This window comes from Equus przewalskii, chromosome 22 (genome assembly GCF_037783145.1).
Source record: "Equus przewalskii isolate Varuska chromosome 22, EquPr2, whole genome shotgun sequence".
In the NCBI taxonomy this organism is placed as follows: Eukaryota; Metazoa; Chordata; class Mammalia; order Perissodactyla; family Equidae; genus Equus; species Equus przewalskii.
In genome coordinates, this window is record NC_091852.1 from 29,265,302 (window position 1) to 29,281,079 (window position 15,778).

General features: G+C 35.9%; 1 protein-coding gene across 44 annotated transcripts in view; it reads right to left on the minus strand.

Annotated features, from left to right (window-relative positions):
• Nucleotides 1-15,778, minus strand: part of PTPRD (protein tyrosine phosphatase receptor type D) — a 2,079,533-nt gene that overhangs the window by 1,807,757 nt on the left and 255,998 nt on the right. Inside the window, exon 2 of one of the 44 annotated variants that reach the window (XM_070590606.1) lies at nt 13,696-13,750. The exons of the other annotated variants lie outside the window; for them this stretch is intronic. The gene's annotated coding sequence lies outside the window, so the exon portion shown is untranslated. The remainder of the gene's footprint in view (nt 1-13,695; nt 13,751-15,778) is intronic. 44 annotated transcript variants of the gene reach the window in all.

Below are 15,778 nucleotides of genomic sequence, written 5' to 3' on the forward strand. Positions count from 1 at the left end.
TAAAATTGGATTTTTGTTGTTGGATTTCATAAGAAAGTTCACAATAACAAATTATAAATAAGCTGATACTGCTTCAAGCCTCAATATCAGTCTTTCAGAAAACCAGTTTTTCTTCCATAGTATTGAGATCCTGGTATTACAGAGAGAAATATTCTTTGGAACTTAAATTTCCAACTACTGATTTATTTAATAATGATTAAAGAGGTTCAACTTCACAACACTGAAACTATTCTAGTTCCTACTGGCTTTGCTTATACCCATTCTTAACAGGGTTCACAACTTAGTCCCCACTCACTCTTTGTTTTCAAATTGCCGCACATTTTGGTTTTATTAGCATATTAATTATGAAAGTAAAACAATAATTTTTGAAAGTTTAGGAAATGTGGAAAAGTATGAAGAAGAAAATCACCTGTAAATTCTATTATCAGAATAATACCATTCTCATTAATTTAGATATATATATATTTACGTGTTTGTATATGTTATAATATTTCTAAATGGAAACATGCATTCTAAACTGCTTAAATTATTTTTTTCTTTATTTTAAAAGTGTATTCTGACCAATTTTCCATTTAAGATTATAACTGGACTATCAATAAGATAAGTTCTATAAAGCAATACTCATTCCTTCAACCTAAAATTTCTTTGGAATACAATATAACTACAGGAATTCAACACATCAATAAGTACTCTGGTAGGAAACATCTGCACACCTAACAATCTATATTCAAATAACTCCAGAGTTTTGTTGTGGTTATAGATAAAATTTAATTCAACTGAATGACCAACTACTGTACTGATTCTCTACTGGGCAATTTGATAGCCACTGAAAACGAATAAACAGGCACGTATGAACATATTAGGTACATTACATATATTATAAAAACATATCACTGATATACATGTGTGTATATATATGTATATATGTGTTTGTGTGTGTGTATACATATATATGAAGATAGCATGTTACTATTCTCTAATTCTCATAGTCCAGCAGGTGATGGAGACCAAAAACACTTTTATTTTTATTTAGAGCTAATGTGACCCTTTCCTCTAAAATAAATTACTATTCTCATGAAAGTTGATTTATCTGATAGAAACAGCCAGATCATTTATCATTCACAGGGCTAACTCATGGCTATGAGGTAAATTGATTATAAAATGTACATGTGTCTGCATATTAGACTCTATCGTAATTTCCTAATTATTTATACTAACTGGAATCATTTTCAGGTCTTAAATTTATGTGTACTAGGTAGATTTAATGAAATTAACTCCCAATTTTACACTAATCTCTGGAATAGCCTGGATCATGACAGTGGATTCAGAGAAAAATATAACAAAATCTAAACTTTTTACGTAAAGTGATTATGTATTAAAGCATTTCTTATAGCTTGAAAGAGATCAAAAGCATTCCATTGGTGAAACCTCAGGAGATTTATAAGAGGTGCTATTTGAAACTAAGTTCCCTCTTTCTCAACCTCCTGAGAAAGGATGTACAAGGAAGTAATCAATCTTTTTTCTGTCCTTTATGTCAAGACATGAATATCTAGGGCTCAAACCAATACCAAGCTTGTCAAGAGGGCACGCTGTGAGGCAGCCCCAGAGCTCTTGCAGAGACCGGGCCCTAAGCTTTGATATCTCTTGGAAGAACAGCTCTTGAGTACCTGAAACAGAGAACATATTACATTGCAGTCACAATTCCTGGCGTTTTGATTGTAAAAATTCTCCTGCCTCTAGGTTGGGATAGATAGCAAAGGGGAAGGACTTCTAGCTCCTGGCGTAAACTCTCTATTTCTGCAGATTAGCTGCTGTGTAACAGCAAAACAACCATAAACAAAAGAAAAACTCTTACCCAGATCAGGAAAAATTTAGAAATCTTAAGGAACGCTGAGAGCCAAACATTTTAACCAATGACTCATCTAGCCTGGGGCCATTTCAGAATATGATATTAATAGCTCTTGAGACACAAACTCAGCTTTTCCTTTTTTTATGTTTCATGTTGATGTCTACTGAATTACACCCTGTACTTTGAAATGCTTTGGCACAAGACACTGTAGAACTGAGAAAAAGAAGAAAGAGGTGCAGGAAAGAGGGGAAGCAAGGGAACTTTTTACAGTTTTTTTGAAAATTTGAGAGTACAAGAATCTCATTTTTTAAAATGCACATTACACTCACACACAAACACACACACCTACTACAGACTTCTCTCTGCCCATAGGAACTTGTTAGTAACTTAGACAAGTGCATAACGAAGAAGAAAAATTCTCCTCCACGAGGCCACATTATCTCCTGGAATCAAGTCAACATAGGTTTCGTCAAAAGAGTTTTCCTATGAGGCTCTGAATGACTTGCTGGAGGTAAGGCTTTAGAATGTTATGTACCTGGAAAAATACTTAATTATATGTTCTGTGAGTTCAGGCCTTCATATGGAGAAAAATTTAATTACGTACAGTAAAACAATTATTCCTTAATTACAGTACAGAAACAGGTAATATGAAGACAGAGGTTCAATTTATCAGAACTTTAAAATCAGAAGGTAGTTCCTTTCGGTTTTATGGCATCCCACTCTCTTCTAACTCTGTCAGGTCAAAATATCACATAGGGCCGGCCTGGTGGCACAGTGGTTAAGTTCGCACATTCCGCTTTGGCGGCCCGGGGTTTGCCAGTTTGGATTCCAGGTGCGGACATGGCACTGCTTGGCATGCCATGCTGTGGTAGGCGTCCCACATGTAAAGTAGAGGAAGATGGGCACGGATGTTAGCTCAGGGCCAGTCTTCCTCAGCAAAAAGAGGAGGACTGGCAGTAGTTAGTTCAGGGCTAATCTTCCTCAAAAAACAAACAAAACAAACCAAAAAAAAAAAAGAAAAATCATGTAGATGGGAAGTTCTCAGGCCAGCCTCATTTTTTTGCATCTTCATTCATGTAGCATGAGTTCTTTCCCAGCTGCTACGGAATATGGCTGCATTGTGGAAACTGTGTGCTCTATTTGCTCTTCAGAGTCAAATTCTTGCTTTTTGATGATAAAACTAAACCATATTTTACTAATCTCACTAGCGTTTGCCAAATAATAAATTTAGAACAGTAGCCTAATATATTGGAATTAATAGTTGCTTTTTGTTGAAGAAGGGAGATGTCTATAAGCTTTGTTTTTACCTTTCCCATATATTTTTCTTAATATTTCAAAATATTTTGATGCACATAGTTTTACATTCATAAATTTATCACTGCAGAATTCATATCACTTGACATTTAATAAATTGAAAACACACTGGTTGCTTTTTATCTGACTCAGTTAAAGTTTCTTTTAGTTCTCATTTCCCTCTTTGCTATTTGTGCAATGCACGGCTTACTGCAAGAGAATGAAGTGAGGCTTAGAAAATATTTTTTAAATGTGTATATTCCAAAGAATTAAAATCAATTGAGAGTAGTATTACTATTTTGAAATACACCTTTGAAAAGTTCTTAAATGTTTTAAACTAGCCATTTGTCATGTCCTTGGATAGCATATAAAATGATGAAGTGTATCCACGAATACTTTCTCTACTTGAATTCCTGATGGGTGGGTAATCATGCCTTTCTCTCTTGGCTTTTGATTAGAAACAACTTAATGAGTACATTGCACACTTAATGTCTTGTGGTTAAGCCATTTTATATAAGCGATTTTTTAAAATTATAAAAGTACTTATGTTTATTGTTTAAAAGTTGGAAAAAACAGAAGAGAAAATAATATGCTTATAATCCTACAATGTGGACACAACTACTATACTGATTTACTATACTGATATTCCTACGTATTACTGAGTTTACTCTGCATATACCAGTTTTTACAGTTTTTGCATTTAATGTGATATGATACCTATTTTTCTATCATTTAAAACTCCATAACTATTTTGAGGTACATGAAATAGTTGGTCATATGGTGTAACAGTTTTACTTTAAGTGACTATTGGATACTCACATTTGCTATGTTTTTGATATTTTAAATCACACAGAAAAAATACCTTCATGCATACATATTTGTGATTTCAGATCAGTGAATTAGGGACAAAAGTCGGACTCTAATAGACATCTATTGAACTGTATTCCTGTACCCTTTTTCTGGAAATTGCCTTTCCCTTATTTCATTCACATAGTTGAGGTGGCGATTGTCAGTTTGTATGACATTATCTTGCCCTCTGTCGTAGTAAACTTGAATACTTCCCTGAGAAAGTTTACTTGGGACGGAAAGAATGAATTAATCTGCTCTGGGTGGCTCCACTATGCAAACCTCAAGAGCTAATGGTGGTGTGTTCCAACAAGTGGACTGAGTGTACAGAGGCAACATGACTGGTGTTAGAGGGAAAAGTAGAATGAATTACAGAGAAAAGCAGTAACAAAGAGCAAAGAGAAAGAGTATGATGTGGCTTCTCACAGAGATCTATTCTGGAGGTAGACTTGCATCCCTAATCTTGGATTTTTATAAGACAATTCAGGAAACTTGTATCTTTATAACAATCCTCCCCTCCCCTTTTTCTCGTTCATTTGTCAAAATTGGGTTTCTACAAGTTCAAGAGCTTGTTATATAGTTAAAGGAAATGAATGTGTTGGAGGTTTTTGATGCACACTGCTTGTGGTGTCTCTTACTGTCACCTTTGCTAAATTGGAATTGCATTTCCCATAATTTCATTCCTTGGATGGTTTCCAGTTAGGCCATAAGGGAAATCTGCATATGATTTTGCTGGTAAAAAAGTGACAGTCATTTTTCTCTCTAAAGGTGAGCATAGGATGCCAGGCTCCGGGGCCACCTGTGCATGCCCTGGTCTGCTGACTGACTTACTGGCATAGAGCAACACCCAGGCACATCGCTCCTTAAATTCTAATGATTCTCCTCCTTCAGCTCCTCTGAGTTTGGGTTAAGCGCATGTGTGGTTCTGTGGTGAAGTTTGCTGACTTCTCTTGCAGGTCATCCGCATCATCAACATTAGTGGTGGTGAGAGACGTGAGTTCCCATGTATCTCCATGGGTCCCAGTTTTGTCCTTGCTCTCCTCCACTTCACAGTCACTTAACTAATAGCCCAACCAACTTGCAGCAACTTCAGGCTCAACGTCAGATGCAGAGGTAACAGACCTGTATAAATGTACCTATCAGCTTTCACAACTTCATAAGATCCCTGTAATAAATCTGTTATTTCATATCATCATGGTGATTCTGCTTCTCTGACCAAACACTGACTGATATAGACACTGGAACAGAAGATGAGTGTTACTAAAATAAAAACCTCAACCATGTGGCATTGGCTTTGGGCCAATGGAGGAAGCTTGAAGGACCTTGAGAAGACCATTAGCAGAAGCTTGACTAGCCTGAAGGAGACTGTCCCCAAGGGTTTACAAAAGAGATACCAGCCCCTAAGTATTCGAATTATCCCCAGCTGTTGAAGTCTTCCAGCTGAGAACCCTGACACTGCCGAGGCACACTGGCCCCGCCATGCCCTGTCTGTGTGTTCTCGATCCACAGGGTGTTTTATGCCGCTCAGTCAGTAGTGGTTTGTTTGCAGTAAGAGATGACTCATGAAGAAATTGGTGCTGGAAGTGGAGCAGTCAGAGTTGCATCTGCATTCCTGCTCTTGAGTTCTAGTCTATGCTTTTAGAATCCTATATACTTGTAGAAAAATTCCCCTTTTTTGCTCAAGTTAGTCCAAATTGAGTTACTCTGACTTGCAATCAAAAAGAGTCCTAAACAATCACACAATCAACAGAAATAAACATTTTAAAGTTCTTCATGCATATTGTTTTCAAAAATAAATTATCTTACTCTATCCTTACTATTTTTACAGAATTTTGAATGAAGAAACGCCCCCTACTTAAAAAATCATTGATCCACTTTGATTCCACGTTCATGTATAAACTTAAATTAGTTATTTTGTTCAAGGAATTATGCAGTCATCCATTCAATCATCAATCATCTAGGAAATATTTCTTGAGCTCTTTCAATGTGCAGGGCAGTGTGTTAAGCAAAGAGAAGGATACAAAGAATTAGTTTCTGAGTAGTCAATCACACAGCAGCAGCAATGAGACATATAAACAGAAACTAACACATTTCCTTGATTCTATAATGTACTTATTTTTCACATTTAAATTGTTTTAAAGTCAAGGCACATCATATAATTGATGGGTGCATTTAATGTGGGAGTGTTTCTTTTTTCCCTTTGAACAGCTGCTATTAAATCGGCAGTGTGCTCCTGATCATCCACATTTTAGAAGGCAGGAAATACTATATGGCACAACCTGGTGTGTACTAAGCACCATGAGTGATACTAGAAGACTTAAGATTTTCACTAGCTGAGATAATATGAGAAGACGTCAAAGCATTTGAACTGGGTCTAGAAGAGGAGACAGCATGAGACTGAAAAAGGATCTCCTATGAATATCTAATATGAACTTTCTTATAATCCTGACAACACCTCTAAATGTTAGAAATTATCTTCATTTTCCTGATCATATAACTGAGGTTCAGATTAGTGAGGAGAAAAGAAACATCTTAGAGTTTTCACACTCAGATGTCTCTAAATTGAGGCATACCCTCTTTTCAGAACATAATAATGAGACAATTCACACTGTACTTACTAGGGACTTTCTACATGTACAGTGTAACATGTACTACATATTACATTCTAAATCCTGACATTTGATAAGACTCAATAGGTACTCACATTATCCTCACTTTAGAGATGAGGAAACTGAGACCTGGAGAAAGAAACTAAGTTTTCGAAGGTCACACACCTAATCAGAGACAGAGCTGAATGGATTACGGATCCCAGCAGTCTGGTAAAGAGTCTGTGCTCTTCACCACTATGCCATGAGCCTCTCAGGACCACACAACACACTTTCTCCCAAACTTCTGACTATCTGATTAAAAACTGCAACCCCCTGACTCTTGATTTCCCTTACTCAACTATATAACTGACAGGTTTATAATGCACATAATTTATTGTCTGTTTCTATTACCTCCAATAATCTCCTTAAAGGTAAGGATTTTTGTCTGTTTTGTTCACTGATGTAACTTAGCCTGAGATTGTGCCTAGCATGAGATAAGAGCTCAATAGGTATTTGCTGAATGAATAAATGAATGAACAAAACAAAAGGAGATGAGAGAGTGTATTCCATGAGTGAACAGTAATTGCAGAGGAACAGAGGCAGAGCAGTGGGAGCTGTGTTCTGAAATATTGATTAGTGCAGTCTGCCTAAGGCATCAAGTGGGAGCTGAAGAAATCAGCGTGCGAGCCTCCCAGAAGGGGAAGTTGAAGCCACCCAGGCTCAGACATGCAAGCCTTTGCTCCCTCACAGTTTGTTTGTAGCTTGTTCAGCAATAGACACTGGAAAGGAGGGCAGGAAGACATCAAAGTAGCTGTATTGTTCATATTTTTTCTCCCTTTGGCAGCTATTTGCTCTATTTCCTGCTGACACTACAATTTCAGCGATTTAATGATACAATTGTTTCTGAAAACGACACAGAAACAGACACCCTGAGCCATTTAATTGGCTGCTCTGATGAAGTAGAATCTGCTGTTTTCTTTGAGGGGTATGAGGATGTGCAGAGGCAGGGAGAGAGGGAAGATTTACCTCCGTTAAAAAAGGTAAAATCTTAAAGAGAAAGATTAAACAGCCTGTCTGATTAAGGTCTGCCACTTCCATGGCACACACTAGGAAGATCACTGGATCCCAGCAAAGACTTTGCTAGAATTGTTTGTCTTCCAATGCAGCCTGCCCTTAGGTCAATGGAATTTCACTTGCCGTAAGAATTCTACATTATTTCATGTCAAGTTTACTATGAAGTGGCTTGCTATTCCTAGTAAGTCACAGCTAGAAGCATAACTCTGTTATAAATGTGTGATCCTCTCTCCTGCACAGTTTAGGTTTGCTCTTCCCAGGTCTCTGGGATTGCTGTGTAATCAGCTCCTGCATCTGTGCGCTTGACTGAGCCCTGTTACCTTCTCAACACTTGAACGAAGGCATTAAACACAGTGACATGTATATTTTCTGTTACTGCAAAAAATTTCCCTCCTTCTACCAAATGTTACAGAAATCATATCAAAGTTGACCCAACCCTTCCTCATTTTAATTTTTAACACACAAAATGAAATACTGGATTTCTAAACAGGTGAGTTTACATGGTGAAGAAACATGGTTAGTATACAAAATATTGTGTAATTAGTGCCCAGGTGCTAAAGCTAAGATTTGTACACAAACGTACATGTAGACTAAAGATTGAAGATGGTCTGAAAGTAGTTCGTCAATGTAGTTAACAAAACCTATGAAGAGAAGTTATAAGATGATATAACTATACATTATGCCTATACATGAAACCAAATTTTAAAAGGTAACCCTCCCGCATGTGAAGAAAATGCTTCCAAACTTCTTTTGTTTCAGGACTCATCTAGTATTACTTTTCCTCTTTCTTCCAGGAACCTGGAACTTCTTTAAGCTATTGACACAAAAGCTTTTTGTTTCAGTATCCTTCCTCTTTTCAATAGCCTCAGTTCATATGCCTCAGTTATTTTCCTGCTTTAAAGTCAAATTAAAATTATGAGACCTTAGTATTTTCCAGGTCCCTCTTTCTAGCAAACCAACTTTTTCAAAAGTACATATTAAAACTCCATGGAAATATAATAAAATAGGCAAGCACAAATAAACAAATGGAATCCTCAGCATAAGGCTAGTGGGGCAAAATTTATTTTTTTGTGTGTCTGAAATTAAAAAGAGTGTTTGTAATGTTAACTGAATATTGTAGAATTCTAACCAATATTAAGCCAAAAGTAGATGAAAGTCAAGACTGAATCCAAGTCTGGATGGAAGGAGGTTGGTAGATAAAGAAAGGAAACAAAAAGCAAAAGAGGTTTGGGAAAGCATTGGTTTTATGTGGCCCCCAAGTCATCTCAGGAGGGGAAAGAACATGGAGGATCATGCATGGGAAGTTTGTATGCGCTGGCTAGTGGGACACATAATTTTCTCTATGTTCCATTGGCCAGTATTCAGTTACAAGTAAGACCTCAACAGGGAGAAGAACTGAGGTCTGTGGGCATGGGTGCCGCAACAGTTAAGAAAATTAGGTGCAGACAATCTTTATGTCTGTCCTATGATGGGTGGTAAAAGGAAAGGAGGGAGGAAGGAAAAAAGTGTCCTTTTTCATTAGTGAAACAAACATAAAAAGTCAGCAAATCACTATAGGGCAGTCGTTGAAAAGAGCTATATCAGAAACAAGACAATTCAGCCTCACAGGGGGAGGGAAGATGAATCTTAATAATGAAATCAAGGAAGTAATATCAGAACTAGACTGTAAAGAACGACTAAAGTTTTGGAATTTGGAAACAGAGATGAAGACCATTCTCTATAGACATAGAGATAGAATGTTTCCAGATGTGCAAGGAAAAAAACAAACAGCCCAGGAGGTTTTGAATGGATGGTATCTGTTCAAGAGGAGAGTCAGGGAGCCATTTGACAAAGTAGATTAATTGAGTTGGCTTGCAGCTACGACACTGGCAAATATAGGCATACATGGAGCTCTGCTAGAACATTTACTTGGTTTCATAAAGAGATCTTTCTTTTTCAATTTTATATCTTTAAAACTGAATGGCCCATTTCTGGTTTATTAAATGTGGGGAAAACTTATTGTACTAAAAATTATTTTTAAATCACTTTAATAAATGCCATTTGTAAAACAGTTTCCCTTCAATATCACATTATATGTGTATGCATTTTGTTATGAACTTCAAATAAAGTTTTAATCCAAAGTTTCTGAAAGAGTTAGGGTTAGAAATAGGCATAGATATACAAATATATATATATATTTATAGTCATAGATATAGACATACTACTCAACACAGCATGGTTTAGTCTTCCAAATGTCATATTCCAAGTGGATGTAGATATAGTTTCAAAGAATCATATCTATCAACTTACTGTTCATTTAAATAGCAAATTTATGTGAAAAATATCAGGCAGAATGTAATTGAGTATGTACTAAGCAAATTAACAACATTTTTAATATACAAAAGTTGCGCTCCTGCAAACTTAAACATAAAACAAGCCTGTGTATATGGTCTTGTGTTTTATTTCTTTTCCATTATAATTTAGGAAGTTCAAGAAATCAAAAATTTTAGATGTAATTGAAATAACACTAAGTCAACATACTTTTTAACAATATTCAAAACAAAAACTTTATATATGCTTTTGTGTCAGAAACTACATGCATTAACTTATTTAATACTTAGAACAACTCTGTGAGGTAGATGTTTTTACAAAAGAAGAAACTGAGGCACAGAAACATTTGAAAACTTCTCCAGGGTCATACAAATAATAAATGGTGGAACCCATGTTTTTACATATATTATGTTTTCCCAGAATCGATACTCCTGATCTCAGTGCCAAACTACCTCCCATAATATAATGATATATATTATGCTAAAATGTTTTCAACAATCCGTTTTCTTTAAAACTTTCATAGCACTATAAAATTTATTAATTTATCATCTTACGGAAAAAAGCAAATGTTATCCCTCATTTCTCCATACCAGATATTAAAGAGTCATGAAGTAACTTTCATCTCTGTCATATGAATCTCATTCTTTTTAGCCCAAAGACCAAGTGGAAATGAATAAAAAGAAAACTGTAAAGGAATATCACTGGGTCTTGCTAGTTGTGTCAGTGATAACCAGGAAACAAGACTGAGAATAACATGTTCATCTTCAGTTCTTAGCACAACTGGCTCCCAGGAGTCATGCAGAGTTAAGTAATATAACTCAGTCCCTGCACAAACTCACCCTTTGGGCTAATGAATAACATTCAAGCAAGCAGAGTACTGATTCTTGAGACAGTTGCCTGAAATCTAATGCTAGATTTCTATCCATACCAATGTAACCCTTAACTGATAGGCTAGAGTACTTTCACAAATGGACAAATAAAACAGACAAAAGAACTGTCAGTTACAAGCCTATAACGCACGTATTCACTCAACAAATGACATTTGTGTGTGCCAGACAGTGATGAGTATTCAATGCTCACACAAAACCCTCACAAGGTTGGTCTATTTTGACTTTTATTACATCTATAGATAAAGGTGTAGTGCTGCTTTCCTTTTCCACCCCAATCTCTAACTCACTGTTTCATTACAAATACCTGAGCAAACAAAATGTCAAATCTTATATATAGAATTTACTTGAATAACCCCTACATCTAAGTGCTACTTTCTTAGAAGTTCAGAAATGTTAATATGTATTAGTATGGCAAAAAGATCTTTAATGGCAAAGGTATTGCCTTTGAGAAAGACAGCTCATATTTGGAGAAGGAGAAAAATATTTTTTCTCTAAGAAAGCAGAGTAGAGGTTCATTATAGAAGGGATAAATTCAGCAGATATATTGCTTATAGGGCAGATGAATATAAATTAAGTGAAGTACATTCTTAAAGGGGATCTGGGCTCACAAACGTAATGCAAGACAGAAAAAAAATCCAAAAAACAACAAAAAACACTACTGAAGAAAGTTTCATGGGTATAATTCAACTGAGCAGGAAGAAAGCAAAATGTCCAGAGTGTAGTTGCCATTACTTGAGATAGCACAGTTAGGGAGCAGCAGGGTGTTGGGGTAGCGTTGTTCTGTTACGTTAATGGATGTATATAATTCCTGGAAGAAGAAAGTCTAAAATAAGGAGAGTGCTGAGGGTTTAAAATGGAATCCTCCTTAAGTGCAGGAGTTGTCCTGTATTGTTTATCTAACATTAGGGCAGAGAGCTTTCTGTGCTCTCTCCTCCCTATTTGGGTGTTAAAACCAGGCAGTTGACCTTTTAGAAGTGAAATGATTCTTAATTCGCGTAAAGACTTTTTCATTATTGTTGTTTCTTTGTTATCCCAGCAAAATCCTTCCATATAACACAGCTACTGCCTAATGGTTTATGCCCCTCATGAGAAAAACAAGTATCCCTTACTTTCTCCCTTTCTCCATCCGAAGTACAAATTTTCAGAAAACAGATGTTCAAAGCACAAGGAAAGTTTTCAGTCTGAAAGATTTCTCCTCTGGGAGGAGACAGGTTTCCAGGATAATAGAAAAAACTATCATGACATCTATCCATTCCCCTACATGACAGGATAGGCAGGTGGATAGGCAGATTGAAAAGGGAGCTGTTCCACAAATATTTATCAAGAAAAGGGCAATTGGGAGGAAAATGGATATCGGATCTAAGGAATTTTATGTTTGTTTCTTTGAGCCAGATTGATCTAATTCATGGTATATGAGATCCATAATATTTACAGCTCAAAGCTACTATAGAAATCTGAGCAATTACAGCTGCTGGTGAGGGAAGATGTCTTAATATCTTGAGCAGATAAAAATTAAGTAGGAATGTTTGCCCTCATTATTTTTCCACACCTGCTACTTGGTCTCCTCACTTCTGATTTTTCACCCATGTAGTTCATCCATCATCATGCTTTCAAAATTTTTCCAAGGCACAGCTCTGATTATAGATGGACAGATTAGAACGACAAATAAAAACCATAATAATAAAAGATCGACCCCTTCAATGACTACTTATTGTTTATATAGTAAAATATAATTTTCAAAATAAGGCTTCAAAGACTTCCATGGAGGAATCCCAGTCCAATCTTTTGAAATAATGTCTCATTCTTCCTCATCATATTCTGTGATTTAGCTTATCCTCCACTGCCAAAACATCCCTATTAATTTCTACCTCCGTGCTTCTCATACTCTCCTCTTAAAAGAAAATAGCTTTATCCAACCCCACATAGCTATATCCCATCCAGCTCAAAATGCCATTTACTTTCTTCAACAATTCTTTCATATTCCAACAGCTAAATAGAGCCTTCATCTTTCAAATTTTCATTCCAGTTTATCTTGAGAAGTTACCAATCTCTACCTGTAATGTCATTATGTATATGTGTTGCCAATATTTTTCCACTCATTTACACATATCGTTATATCTAATGTCTTTGTTGTAATAAGCTTTTAAAGATTGCTAGCTGGGAGTCAATAGCAAGAGTATATCAATCTGTACAGTGTCAACCCAGGTTGATTTTATACTACTTAGTTTTCTCTCAGCACCTTGAACGACACACTGTATCAAAAACTGGTTATATCACACTAGTTTGGAATCATGTACTATTTGCATCATTCCTTCCCCTTTGTTTATTTCTCTAAGTATAGAATTGCATAGTATAAAAAGTGGTCATCTTTTTGTCAGAGATTTAGATTTGAAACTATCTCTGGCATTATATAGCTCTATGTAGTTGGACAAACTACCAACCGTCTTACAGCCTTAGTTTATGTCTAAAATATGGATAAAACCACCTCTCTTACAATATTTTATGACAATTAAATGGGAAGGTTCATATTTAGCACCTACAACATGGAAACTCCTCAAATGAATGCCAGCTTTCTTCGTTTGCTATACCATCTCATGAACTACACTCTCGTCTAAAAGGAACATCCTGTAACTCACTTTCGAAGTATCCTCCAAGGTGTATAGCAGAATTGAACACAGGGGACATGTAGTTGGTGCCACTGACCATACGTGGTCTAAACATGGCTGGAAACAGAGTTTTATAAAGAGTTTTCAACACTGTGTCTGACATGAGAAACCATTATTATGCAATGGATAGAACTCGAGTCAGTCTGACATCTGAGTCTCCATCTGCAGACATTACTTACTAGCAGTGTGGTTTTGACACAGGTCCTTTACTTCTTTGATTCTCCATTTCTTCACCTGCAAAAATGAGGACATTGGACTAGACCCATGTTTTTTAATTTAATTAATATTTTTAAGTCGATTGGTTTATTCTGTGAATGAAATTTTATGGAAGTGCAAAAAATGAAAGCATTAAAAGCAGAGCTACTCTGGATAACACAAAGAGGCAGTTTAGGGCTTGCATCTTTTGGTCCCTTTCTGTAAACCAGATTAAATCTGGCTTAAAATTACTCAGGGATTTATAGAGGGCTCATGAAGAATTGTGAGAGCTAATCAGTCTCTGAAGCCTTCTCAGAAAGTATGTGCGAGAAATGACAAACTTTATCCGTTAGGTTGTTTCCATATCTTTGCTATTGTGAGTAATGCCGAAATGAACATGGGAGTGCAGATATCTTTTCGAGATACTGATATCACATTCTTTGGATATGCAAACAGAGATGGGATTGCTGGATCATAAGGTGGTTCTATTTTTGATTTTCTGAGGAACCTCCATACTGTTTTCCATCATGGCTGTACCAGTTTACATTCCCAAATGGTCATTGACAGATAAATGAAATTGAAAATATGACTATATATACACACACACACAAACACGTACACACACACTGGAATATTAGCCTTAAAAAAGAAGGAAATCCTAATATTCATGACAACATGGATGAACCTGGAAACTTTATGCTAAGTGAAATAAGCCAGATGTAGAAAGACAAATACTGCATGTCCTTAATTGTATGTGGAATCTAAAATGCCAAATTCATAAAAGCAGAAAATAGAATGGTGATTATCAGGGGCTGGGAGGAGTGGGATATGGGGAGACACCAGTCAAGGGATACATAGTCTCAGTTATACAATACAAATAAGTTCTGGAGATCTAATGTACAACAGTGTGACTATAGTTAATATTGTATTATAGACTTCAAATTTGCTAAAAGGGTAAACGTTGTGTTCTCACCACACTCACAAAAAAAACTAACCACATGAGGTGATGGATATGTTAATTAGCTTGATTGTGGTAAATATTCCACAATGTATTTGTATATCAAATCACCAATTTGTACGACTTAAATATGTGCAATATTTAATTGTCAAAAACTAAATTAAGTCAGTCGAGTAGCGTTTTTAATTGGGAGGAAAAAAAAGAAATGCCAAATTTTAAACCACTCTTTATATTGACTATTTCCTGAAGACTGTGAAGCTGTAAAGTTATCTTACTAGGCATCCACATACATTATCTAATTAGCTCAAAATTCCAAACTGGAATTCCACAAATCTAATGCTTAAAGGAAAAAACATCTTGGCTTACAGAAGGTAATATGGCTAACAAATGAGAATGATCAGATATTGATGTTTTGTGTTTTAAACACCATATTGGGCACAAAACTCATGTAGATGAGTTGTCTTGACACTTTCAATGTCACTTAGAGTGTGTCAAGATAACCACAATATCATAGAATAGTCAATGTGCAAAAATGTTGCAAGAAGTGATGCAAGAAATTAAATGTGCTTTGGAGTCAGATAGATGGTCTTAACATTTTAACATTATAGTTCTAGGAAATTCACTTAACCTCTGTAAGCTGCAGCTTATCTGTAAAATGCAAATAACAATATTGATCCTCCTTGCTTTTATGCGTGTGTTTTTTTATTATTAAGTAATATTCGGTATAAGAAAGCACTAGCTCATACTAAGTGCCTAATAAATATTAGTTCCTTTTTCCTTCTCCTTTTATATAATTCCATATATATGCTTAATGTTGTTGAGCACAGAGTGTGAAGCAATGTTGGCAACTCAACTTTTTAATGGTTTCTTTCACAGTGGTTTCTAACTTTCTAACCTTTTGAAGCTGTTAAAATAAAGTCAAATAATGATACTGCTGTGGCATAAGTGTGTGCTAGGATCAATAAATTGTGGTTGTTGGAATAAATTGCAATTAAAGGGGTAGTGCTTGATTGCTTGTCAGTAGGTAGTCTTTCTGGCCCAAATAAACTTGAGTATCAGCCTGATTTATAAGCTAATCAGTATGGACTTCACACACATTTCATTGGGAG